This window comes from Odocoileus virginianus, chromosome 9, assembly GCF_023699985.2.
Source record: "Odocoileus virginianus isolate 20LAN1187 ecotype Illinois chromosome 9, Ovbor_1.2, whole genome shotgun sequence".
NCBI lineage: Eukaryota > Metazoa > Chordata > Mammalia > Artiodactyla > Cervidae > Odocoileus > Odocoileus virginianus.
Window position 1 is genome coordinate 56,046,801 of NC_069682.1, and position 12,640 is coordinate 56,059,440.

At 45.8% G+C, this 12,640-nt stretch overlaps 1 long non-coding RNA gene across 2 annotated transcripts in view; it reads right to left on the reverse strand.

The window, feature by feature from the left end:
• Positions 1–6,859: 6,859 nt before the first annotated feature.
• The window catches only part of LOC110141830 (uncharacterized), a 57,691-nt gene continuing 51,910 nt past the window's right edge, over positions 6,860–12,640 (reverse strand). For both annotated transcript variants that reach the window (XR_002315150.2, XR_011489589.1), the window contains 2 exons: positions 10,932–10,997; positions 6,860–10,314 (listed from right to left, as the gene is read on the reverse strand). This is a non-coding gene — a long non-coding RNA (uncharacterized lncRNA). The remainder of the gene's footprint in view (positions 10,315–10,931; positions 10,998–12,640) is intronic.

Sequence of the window (12,640 nt, forward strand, 5' to 3'; positions counted from 1 at the left end):
CGACTTAGAGACTGAACAAAGGATAGGCAGACTTACGGAGCACTCACTGCATCGCCAGCACGGCTGGCATGCGCCCCACAGACTCTATCCTACATAATCCTCCACAGGAGCCCACGACAGGCATGCAGCTGTCAGCCCCACTCCACACATTCAGTCACGAGACTCGGAGAGACTAATACCTTAACTCTAACTGCCCTAGATCAACCCCTCCGTTTTATTTTATTGTATTTATTTCATTTTATTTATTTATTTATTCTGGCAGCTTGTGGGATCTTAGTTCCCCAACCAGGGAATGAACCTAAGGCCTCAGCAGTGAGAGTGTGGAGTCTTAACCCCCCCAGGGAATTCCCCAACCCCCTTCATTTTATAAATGGGGAGTTTGAGGCCCAGAGAGGTGATATGATTTGTTCAAGGACACCTAACGAGTTAGTGTCAGGGCCAGTCTCTCCCAGGCAGCTTACCTACTGAGACTAACCCTAGTCCACTCATACAGCACCTGATGGCTGCCAAGCTCTCATCCTCTCTCAGTAAGACAAGGGTTTCTTTTGCTTCAGTTCAGTAACTCAGTCGTGTCCAACTCTTTGCAGCCCCATCAACTGCAGCACACCAGGCCTCCCTGTCCATTACCAACTCCCAGAGTTTACTCAAACTCACATCCATTGAGTCAGTGATGCCATCCAACCATCTCATCCTCTGTCGTCCCCTTCTCCTCCTGCCTTCAATCTTTCCCAGGATCAGGGTCTTTTCAAATGAGTCAGTTCATCACATCAGGTAGCCAAAATATTGGAGTTTCAGCTTCAGCATCAGTCCTTCCAATGAATATTCAGGACCGATTTTCCTTTAGGATGGACTGGTTGGATCTCTTTGCTGTCCAAGGGACTCTTCTTTTGCTTAATGGTTATCATTTGGGGTTTTTATACACTGTGCCAATATAATTCTGAAAACTTTATAAATATTCACTCATTTATGGTTTACAAATACTCTATACAAGGTGGGTGCATTTATTATCCTGATTTTACAAGAGAGGAAACTGAGGCCAGAGAATTTAAGTCATCTGCCCAAGGTCACACATCTAGGATTCAAATTCAGGCTGCCTGAGGTTTAGACCACTATGATGTCCCGCTCCTTTCGAAGATGAAAAACCCAAGGCTCAAATAGAGGACATGACTTGCCTGAGGCCACAGAGCTGGGGTGGGGGAGGGAGACGGACAGCAGCTGGTCCTCCTGCCTCCAAGCCTAGTGCTGGTCCTCCTCCCCAGCAGTGCACTTTCTCACTCCATGTTTGTTGATTAACGTACACTGGTTGGGAAACTTCACCAGAACAGCCTGCCCCAAAGGTGAGGCAGACAGGATATAGACACTCATAATACCGAGGGATGAACAGGTTCATGGAGGTACCAAAGACAGCTGTGGGAGTACCTAGCAGGACACTGACACAGCCTGGTAATAAAAGGAGCCTTCCAGAAGTCTGATCCTTGAATGAAGTCTTCAAGTTCAAATGGGAACTTTTCAAGAAGGACAGGAAGACGTAAGGCATCCCAGACTAAGGAAAACCATTGTGAAGAGTTTGGTTCAGCCCTGAGCAAGGGTGGGGACAGAAATGACTGAACAAGGAGGATCATGAAATGCTTCTGAGAGAGTCAGGATACTGAAGTCCTGACCCCAAATCTGCCCATATCTCTGAGTGACCTCAGTATTCCCATCCACAAAATGGGAGTGGCGATAGATGGTTGGTGTCTAAGGGCCCTGTCAGCTCCAACTTTCAGCTGGTGGAGTCAGGATGGATTTGAACAGGAGGAAAGTTTTGATATGAAGGCAGGAAGCAAGGGAAAGAAGGTCATTCTAGGAAGATGGAACCATAGGAACAAAAGTCCAGAGGAAAGAAAGTGAAGGGCAGGTGTTGAAAATGGTAAGGAAAGACTATAGTTTCAATACAGGCTCTCTGGGATGGTACAGACAGAGGAAAGCACGTGAAAATGTTGTATCAGTCTGGATTCTTAAGTTGCAAGTCAAAGGAAGGAAAAGAAAGGAACTATTGATTTATGTAACTGAGAAGACAAGAGTGCTGACTTCAGGCATGGCTGGATCCAGGAGCTGATACGTTACTGTGTGGACCTTGTCTCTCCTGTCAACTTGGTTTGGTTTCTACATTATCATTTTCACTCTCAGGGAGTGTCTAACCTCACAGAAGCAAAGGTAACCATCAGTACCTCCAGAATCCACCACACAAACTATACTCTTAATGAAAAAATAGATTCTCAAACCCACTCATGGCATTATCCTGGGCCCTCTTCTTTCCCTCATGCCTAACATTACATCTATCCTCAAGTCTTGTTGGATTTACCTATAAAAGAGATCCAGAATCTGCCCCCACATCTCTCCACCTCCACTGATAACAGCCTTGTCCAAACCACCTTCATCTCTTCTGTTTTTTGAGATATTACATTCATGTGGATGAGAACACAACCAGAGATGTACACTTGGTTCAACGAGTTGTCACACAGTCAACACATGATGTAACCTCCATCAAGACACAGAACACTAACTGCACCCCAGAAGCCTCCCTCAAAGTCTTCCTAGTTAATACCCCCTCAACAGTGTATCCTTTTATGTGTCTGAGTCACCATCCCTCTCTTCAGGTTCAGGGCACCAGTCCCTGGCTGTCTCAAGCATTCACTCTTGCCTCTCTTGGTTAATTTGGTTAATTTAGTCAATTCAGAGATCCTGTAAAGTGTATGTCAAAAGATCTTCTTTTGTCTGCCCAAACCCTCCCATAGTTCCCATTTCCCTTGTTATAAAAGCCACAGTTCTTACCATGGCCTGCAGGGTCCTACACAATCTGCCACCTCATCTCCTCTCCCAAGTCACACCCCTTCCCTCAGCATCCCCTGTTCCAGGCACACTGGCTCCTTTCTGTTTCTCAAACACTCTCAGGAACACATGCACAGGACCATTGTACTTGGCTGGCCCCATTATCTGGATGGAATCATCTTCCTCCCCCCACACCCATATCCCCATGGTTAACTCTATCACCCCCTTCAAGTCTGTGAAGGTTCCATTCTGATGTCTGCTCCCACCCAAGATGGACTAACAGGAACTGAATTTACTCTCCCACTTGAAAGAACAAAAACAAAACAAACAAACAAACAAAAAACAAGACAAAAGACATGAAATGACAGTTTTCCAGGCAGTCGGTATCAGGCAATGAGGAACAGTGATTCCTGAGTGAGGAGAAGCAAGCAATATGCGCCCTGTGATTACTCAGGTTTACAAGGCTGTATATTGTCACCCTGCTTATTTAACTTATATGCAGAGTACATCATGAGAAATGCTGGGCTGGAAGACGTACAAGCTGGAATCAAGACTGCCAGAAGAAATATCAATAACCTCAGATATGCAGATGACACCACCCTTATGGCAGAAAGTGAAGAAGAACTAAAAAGCCTCTTGATGAAAGTGAAAAAGGAGAGTGAAAAAGTTGGCTTAAAGCTTAACATTCAGAAAACTAAGATCATGGCATCTGGTCCCATCACTTCATGGCAAATAGTTGGGGAAACAGTGGAAACAGTGGCTGACTTTATTTTTCTGGGCTCCAAAATCACTGCAGATGGTGACTGCAGCCATGAAATTAAAAGACACTTAACTCCTTGGAAGGAAAGTTATAACCAACCTAGACAGCATATTAAGAAGCAGAGACATTACTTTGTCAACAAAGGTCCGTCTAATCAAGGTTATGGTTTTTCTAGTGGTCAGGTATGGATGTGAGAGTTGGACTATGAAGAAAGCTGAGTGCCGAAGAATTGATGCTTTTTAACTGTGGTGTTGGAGAAGACTCTTGAGAGTCCCTTGGACTGCAGGAGATCCAACCAGTCCATCCTAAAGGAGATCAGTCCTGGGTGTTCATTGGTAGGACTGATGTTGAAGCTGAAACTCCAATACTTTGGCCACCTGATGCAAAGAGCTGACTCATTGGAAAAGACCCTGATGCTGGGAAAGATTGAGGGCAGGAGGAGAAGGGGACGACAGAGGATGAGATGGTCGGATGGCATCACCGACTCAGTGGACATGGGTTTGGGTGGACTCCGGGAGTTGGTAATGGACAGGGAGGCCTGGTGTGCTGCAGTTGATGGGGTCGCAAAGAGTCGGACATGACTGAGCAACTGAACTGAACTGAACTGACTGCCTGGGAGGAGTTTCTAGATCCTAGTACAGGAAGGAGGTGATGCCCAGCTGACACTCTGAGTTAAGGAAATGAAGCTGAGAGTCCATGAAGACCAAGGAAAGCAGGGCTTTCCCTGGTGGCTCAAGTGGTAAAGAATCCACCTGCAATGCAGGAGACCCAGGTTCAATCCTGGGGTCGGGAAGATACCCTGGAAAAGGAAATGGCTACTCACTCCAGTATTCTTGCCTGGAGAATTTTATGAATAGGGGAGCCTGGCAGGCTACTACCGAGCAACTAACACTTTCACTTTCACATCAGACAGGAGACAGCTGCACAAAATGAGAATTTTAGAAATCTTCAGGAAGTTCCCCTACCCTAGAATATTACACTGAGTACTGGTTGGTGTTTTTGTGTAACAAAACTACTCTGGGTTGGGAAAAACATGGTTAAAGATTACAGAGCAGGGCCTAGCAGTCACACAGGACCAAATATAGTGCCAAATAGAGAAAAATCATAATTAATGGGGTAATGGTTAGAGTAATCAGGAAGGTCATCTCTCAGTATCGGTACAGAATTAGCCTTTAACAGAGCACTGCTCTGAACACAGTCAACAAATCATAATAGCAAGACTTGAAAGGATCAAAGTATTTCCAAGTAACCTAATTGAATTTCAGAGCAAAACTCAAGATTTATCAGCTCAGTTCAGTTGCTCAGGTGTGTCCAAATCTTTGCAACCCCATGGACTGCAGCATGCCAGGCTTCCCTGTCTATCACCAACTCCCGGAGCTTACTCAAACTCACGTCCATCAAGTCAGTAATGCCACCCAACCATCTCATCCTTTGTCACCCCCTTCTCCTCCTGCCTTCAGAGTCAGTTCTTCCCATCAGGTGGCCAAAGTATTGGAGTTTCAGCTTCAACATCAGTCCTTCCAATGAATATTCAGAACTGATTTCCTTTAGGATGGACTGTTTGGATCTCCTTGCAGTCTGAGGGACTCTCAAGAGTCTTCCTCAACACCACAGTTCAAAAGCATCAATTCTTTAGTGCTCAGCTTTCTTTATAGTCCAACTCTCACATCCATACATGACTACTGGGAAAATCATAGCTTTGACTAGATGGACCTTTGTTGACAAAGTAATGTCTCTGCTTTTAAATATGCTGTCTAGGTTGATCATAGCTTTTCTTCCAAGGAGCAAGCATCTTTTATAGAAATATAAAAATCTATAGCATCCACCAAAGGTAAAACTCACAATGTCTGGCATCCAAATGAAGATTACAGGCATGCAAAGAGGCAAGAAAACATGGCTCATAGTGAGGACAATAATGAATTAGTTGAAACTGACACAGAACTGACAAGGAAGTGGTGGATAAGAACATTAAAACAATTTTAAAAACTGTATTCTATATGTTCCCAAGTGAAAGAGACACATGGAAGACATAAAAAGATCCAAATCAAACTTTTAGAAATGAAAATTACAATACCAGAAATGAAAAATATGCTAGAATTAATGGCTGACTAAACATGGCAGAAGAAAAGATTAATGAATCTGCAGACACAGCAAGAAAAATTATCCAAAATGGAACATGTAGAGGGGAAAAAAATTCTTTAACAGGAAAAGTATCGAGAAATGTGGAACAACTTCAAATAGTCTAATATATATGAAACTGAGTTCTCCAAAGGAAAGGAAAATTTGAAAAAAAAAATGGTTGAATATATTCCAAATCTGATGTAAACCATGAACTCACAGGTGCAAGAAGTTTAACAAACCTCAAGCACAAAAAAACCCAGAAAATTACCTATCATGATCAAAACTGGTGACAAAGAGGAAAATATTTTTAAAACTGTCAAAGAAAAAAGGTATGTTAAGTACAGAGGAACAAAGATAAGGATAATGGCAAATTTATTACTGGACACATGGAAGGGAGAAAACAGTAGAGCCACATCTTAACTTACTGAAAGAAAAATAAACGGGTCAACATAGATTTCTGTTCCCTGTTAATATATCTTTCAAACATGAAAGTGAAATAAGATGTCTTCAGACAAACAAAAGCTGAAAGAATTCTTTACCAACAGATCTGCACTACAAAAAATGATAAATGCACCTCTCTCCTGCACATGTCTTTTCAGGCAGAAGAAAAATGATACCAGACAGAAATCTGGATCTATGCAAAGGAAATAAGAGCAAAGGAAAAAATGTTAACTACATGAGTAAATATTTAAGATTCTATATTATCATTTAGTTGTCCTTAAAAGGTAATTTGCTGTTTAAACAAAAATAATAATATTTGGTGGAGTGTGTAACATCTACACAAGTAAAATGCATGACAATAATAGCATTAAAGTCAGGAAGAGAGAAATGGAAGTATACTATTACAAGGTTCTTACACTACATATGAAGTGGTATAATATCACTTGACAGTAGACTGTGACAAGTTAAAGACATATACCATAAATTCTAATGCAACAACTGAAATAACAGAATGAGGAATTATAGATAAGAAGCCAACAAAGGAGGGAAAATGAAATAATGAAAAGTGCTCAGTTAATCAGAAATGAGGCAGAAAGAGGGACTATCCTGACAGTTCATTGGTTACAACTTCACCTTCTAATGCAGAGGGTGTGGGTTTGTTCCCTGGTCAGGGAACTAAGATCCCACATGCCTCAGAGCCAAAAAATCAAAACATAAAACAGAAGCAATGTTGTAACAAATTTAATAAAGACTTAAAAATTGTCAAAATAAAAAAAAAAGAAAGAAATGAGGCAGAAAAGAAAAAAAATAAAGAGCAAATGGGACAGAGAAAGCAAATATGAGATAATAGGCTTAAATTGAATCATATCAATAATCACATTAAATGTAAGTAGTCTAAACACTCCCAATTAAAAAGCAGAGATTGTCAGACTGAATTTTTATAAAGACCCAAATACATGCCATGTACCAAAACAAAAACAAAACCATACATCCACTTCAGATATAAAGACACAAGTTAAAAGTACAAGGATGGAAAAAGATATACCATACTAACACTAATTAAAAGAACACTAGAGTGGTTAGGTTAATATCAGACAAATTTCATTTCAGAGCAAAGAATCTTACCAGGGATAGAAAAGGTCATTTCATAACAAGTAATGGATTGATTAGTTAAGAGCATAAAACAATTTTAAATGTTTATACTCCTAATGGCAGAGATCTAAAATATGTACAGCAAAAGCTGGTAGACCTCCAAGGAGAAACAAATCCATAATTATACAATGAGATTTCAACTTTCAATAAATGAAAGAATAAATAGAAAATCAAATATTACTTTCTTATTACGTCCTACCTTGACCATCAATTTGAATTGTGCTCCCTCATTCCCAACCCCTCTCTCCTGCACATGTCATCTTCTAACAAATTGTGTATTTGTCTATTTTTTAATATTTAAATTTATTTGTATAATCCAAGAAGAGTGTCTGGCACTTAAAAGAGTTTTTAAACAACAACAACAAAAAGAACTGTTGAATAAAAGCATGATTGAAAGACTGTTAGTTGCTATCATTATGACAAATCATGTGCCTCTGCATGGAGTCTTTCTCTTTTGTTACTTCAATGAGTAGACCCCAACAAAAATCAATATTGGGGTCCCAGAATTCTAGAACACAAGGACAGAAATCATAGACATCCAGGATGGTCATGTAAGATGCATAGGATGTTAATATTCTAGAATGTCAGAGTCTACAACTCTGAAGTCTTAGAATGTTTAGAGCCAGAACATCAGAATCAAGGATTAGAGTTGACAAGAGATCTAGTCTGTACTGGGGAGAGGAGGGGTGGTGCATTCAGAGTCAAACAGTATTCTCTTTATTCCACTTGCTGGTTCTGGGTGCCTCCTAACTTTAGTACCCATCAGTTCAGTCGCTCAGTCGTGTCTGACTCTTCGCATAGGAAGGTATATACCCAGCTCACTAACTCAGTTTAGCAAGGCAAATGGACTAAGAAACTATTCACCCATGGCCTCAGGGGCTGTGGGAATGAGGGAAGTTGGGCGGGGGAAAGGAAAGGAGGGGAGGAAGGGGAGGCTGTATTTCTCCATTTTAATTCAGCTTCTGCTCACAGAGCCCCTTCTGGACTATAAACCCGTGAGGCCTTTCCGTCATGCAAGACTGGAGGCTGTCATTATCCGAAGGAACCACCACCACCACCTGCACAGGAATAAGGGGGAGAGCCCACAGCAGACTGAGCCTGCCCATCATCCCAGGGACCCTGCCCCTGGGATGGCCACAGAACTGGCTGGGGGGTCTAGGTCCCAGGGAGTAGAGAGATGGGTTGCAGAGAATCAGGGCAGACTAGGTCCCTACATTCCAGAGTGCAGACTTCATTACCCGGGCATCGGCATCTGGGTGGTGGTGGGGAGGGGGTGTCCAGCAAGTGGGGCCCACACACCAACTCAGTTGTCCTGCTTTATTTTAATCTCCAGCTCTATTATCTCATGACTTCTGTGTTTATCTTACTTCTCATCCATCTCTCAGACTAGATTGTGAGCCTGTGAGGACAACAGCTCTGCTTTGCTCATGCTGTCCTAGCATCTAGGGGCGCCCTTGTGCACTCTGCAAACAGTGAGTGTTCAGTCAGCATTGCTGGTGGATTACCCGGATGAAGCTGCTTTGCCAGCCCTCTCCTCAGGGATTCTGTGCACACTGGGTCACACCCTTATTATGAGCACTAGTGAAGGCTAAGAATCCTTTACTCAAACAAAACTCGAACCCTTCACAAGCTGGTGCAGACACTTCCCAGGGACACACACACACACACACACCCCAGCCCTAAGCTCTGCACAGACCACAAGCTTTGCACCCATGCCTACTGGCCCTGGAGCAGGAGGAAACTCAAGAGCCTGTTTTCAGCATCATCATTCACCCGTCAGCTTTCAGTCCCTGTCCTGTGTCGTCCAGGAAAGGCCAGAGAAAATCCCAAGAACCAACACCGGTAAGCACATGCTGGATGCCCAGCGCTGACAGCCCGTGGCCTCCACCACCCCTGGGCACAGAGCTGTAACCTGAAACAGCCTCCCACAGTGAGTTGGGAGCCCTTTCTAAACCACCTTGCTATTGGTCTCTACAATCATCCTGCATTTAGCCTCCATTTAGGGCCCGGGTTCTCAACACTCACTAATCACAGGCTGCCTTTCTGAGGCTGGGTCAACTGCTGGCAAAACACCAGAAAAAAATGCACAAAGAAGCATGACTTATCAGAGAAATTCCCAGGGCCTCTCCTTCTCTCCTCCTACCCCAACCGCAGAGCCCCAAGCGTGTAACCAGAGGTCACACACCTGGGTACAGAATGGGTGGCAGCACCCCTTCTTTCTTTGGACACAGCTGGGAAACCCCTCCATTCCTTAGACTGCTGCTGTGCCTCGCGCCCCCCCCACCCCACTTCTTAATTACTACCGCGCTGCTTAATTGGGCGCTGTGTGTGTGTGTGTGTGTGTGCGCGCCCGCGCGTGTGTGTGTTTCTCGGGGCCTGGGGGGCGTCACTCCTACACATGGAGCGACCGGGTGGAGGGGGCGCTGGCTCCCGGCCCGAGAGCGAGACCCCTCCCCCGCCAGGCCGCTGGAGGATTGCGCAGCTCAAACAGATGGACCGAGCCGAGGGGGCGGGGGCGCGCTGACGGGGTGCTAGACGGCAGCGACGGCCGCGCCTCCCCGCGCGCGGACAAAGGCGGGGGCCGGGCGGCGCGCGCGCCTTATCAGCGCTAGCAGACCCGGCGTCCGGGCGGGCGCCGGCGGCCCGCGTGCAGGCGCACAAAGGCCCGGGCCGGGCTGCGGGGGGCTAGGGGGGCCGCGAAGATTAATTGCCCAATCAAGTTGTCGGCGCGGGGCGGGGGCGGGGCCGCGGCCCCGGGGGGACGCGGGGCGGCGCATAATGAAGTGTGCAAAAAGTTAATTTGCTCGGCGATTCGCTGCTAGCCGTAATCAAAGGCGGGCGGCGGGGAGGGCGGGAGTGGGGAGTATGCCCCCCACCCCGACCCCCGACCCAGACTGCGATCCCGGGGGGCGCCGGGGGAGGGGACCCAGGACAGCCCCCCAGCGCCGGAGCAGGGGTAGAGGTCTCCAGATGCGCGTTCCACTCCTCCACTTCCGCCGGCCGAGTGTCCCAAGCGCCGCTCGCCTTTCCTGCAAACACAAAGGTTGACATTTCTGGAGCGTTCACTCCGGCCCGGCTCTGCGCCAAGCGTTTCCGGGCGTGATCTCCTGTCTCAACCTGGGGAGGTAGGCCGGTGATCATCACGTTTTGCAGCAGAGGAGCCCGGAGCCTGGAGATGCTTAGGAAGTGATCCAAGGTCACACGCGGGGCTCTAAAAAGGCTCGGGAGCCTTAGCTGAAAAACGGCACAGTGGAAGAGTGTCAAAGACAAAATACATCAGACAATGGGAGAGGTGATTTTTTTTCAAGCTCTTGCAATGGGGAAGCACCCGCGAGCCCAAGACCACGGTGTCTGGGCTGGGCCGGTTTGCCTGACTTTTATAGGGTGGAGTAGACAGGTTACAGGTTGGGGGATGTTTTACAATCAGGGGAAGTCGTCTCAACCAGCTGAACAGGAAATGTTTATCTCTGTCTAGTTTCAGATGGCACAAACAGTTCTAACCTCAGCTAATCAACCAGGAGACAAAGAATGGGAAGGTCTTTGTTTGGCCTTAGCAGGCTCAGGCAAAAGGGAAAAGGTCACAGACAAACAAGGGGAGTCATCTCCAATCTTAGGGGAGTCATGAGAAAGATGGATAGAGTCTTACCTAAGTATTATGGAGAAGGTGGTGGCTTGCAGTAAGCCATTTATCAGAACAAAATCGGTAGAGGGACTGCAAAAAACAAAAAGTTGAGGAGATTTCTTAACCATCCATATTTTCTATGGGCACAGGTAAAGTTTAACACTGTCAAAAGGCTGGCAGATGGTAAGGTAGAAGCTCTGATTTCCTGTGACAGCAGCTTTGCTGAGTGGTTTAGAACCACTGCCTTGTGAGGCACTCATCCTCAATAAATATAAATGCCCCTTTAGTCAGCTCCCCTGGCATTGTGACCTTGGGGAAGTCATTTGACCTCTTCTCATACAATGGGAGCCATAATAAAATACCCACCCTATAAGATATAGTAAGTCCCCCACGTACAAACAAGTTCCTTTCCAAGAGTGTGTTTGGTTAAGTCCAGTTTGTTCGTAAGTACAACAAAGTCACCCTAGATACCCAACTAACACACCTAGCTATATAATACTGTACTGTACTAGGTTTATAATACTTTTCACACAAATAATACATTAAAAAAACAAAAAATAAAACATTTTAAATCTTACAGTACAGTATCTTGAAAAGTACAGTGGTATAGTACAGCAACTGGCATACAGTGGCACATTCACATCTCTGAAAGTTCCTAACCTAAAGTTTGTCTGTGGGGGACTTACTATATTATTATCAGTGAGAGCCTAAACAGTAAGCGCCAAGCAAAGCACCTGGATCATGGTAGGTGCATCGTTCCTGTTAGTATGAGTGCTAGCTCAGAAAGCAGAGGTGTTAGGATTTGAATTCAAGCAGCATGGTTTCAGAAACTGCAAGCTCACCCAGGTGCACATCTAGATCTCTGTGTACTGCTTCAGTTCCCCAACACCAGATACATCCAAAACCTGTGTCCAAGGTACTGGGTGTACAAGAAAAGGAGCAGGCCCTGCGCTCCTGGAGTGGGTCACCCTGCAAGGCTGGCCAACCCCAGACAATAGCAGGAATACCACAGTGGCCATGGGAGCTCAGCAGAGGTGCCGAACTTGGGCTTAGGGCTGGCTTTGGGAAGGCATGGTGGACATGCTCCAGATGCCCAGGACAACTGGCACAGAGGAGTAGCAGCCATGACCCAAGCCCCATCAGATTTCCACCCAGACCCCCCTCCTGAAGAAGCAGCTTCCACGCCCTGGAGCTGACTAGTGGCTCTTGAATCCTGGTTCTCTGATCCGTTGCCCAGGCCCGTCTCTGAGCCCAGGCAGGACCAGGAGACTGAAGAGGAAGCCCTTGAGGGTGACAAGAGCCAGGCTTGCAGGCGAGAAGGGGCGGGATTACAGCCAAGCCAAGATTTATGGGCCTGATCATAATAATGAAAGAAGGAAAGAAAAAAGGGACGCGTGTTCGGCAATGCCCAGGGACCAGGGCTGCTGCCCTATTACCAAAAATGTCGTAGCTCTCGACTCTGCAAATTAGCATAAAACATGCTGTTTTGCATCTATTTGCATGTGATTTACATGCTAATAACTTGACGCCACAATGCACCCAGTCCCCTAAGTGGCTTCTGGTCCTTGCTTTTCTCCCAGCTCCTGCCCCTTGTCTTGCTTTGAGAAAACCAGGGGATCTGGGTTCTAGGCTAGGCTGAGCCACTCAATCCCTGTGGGACCTGGGCTGGTCCCTGTCCTTCTCTTGAGTCTCAGTTTCCCTGACTGTGAGCTGAAGAAGATGGACTGAGCAGG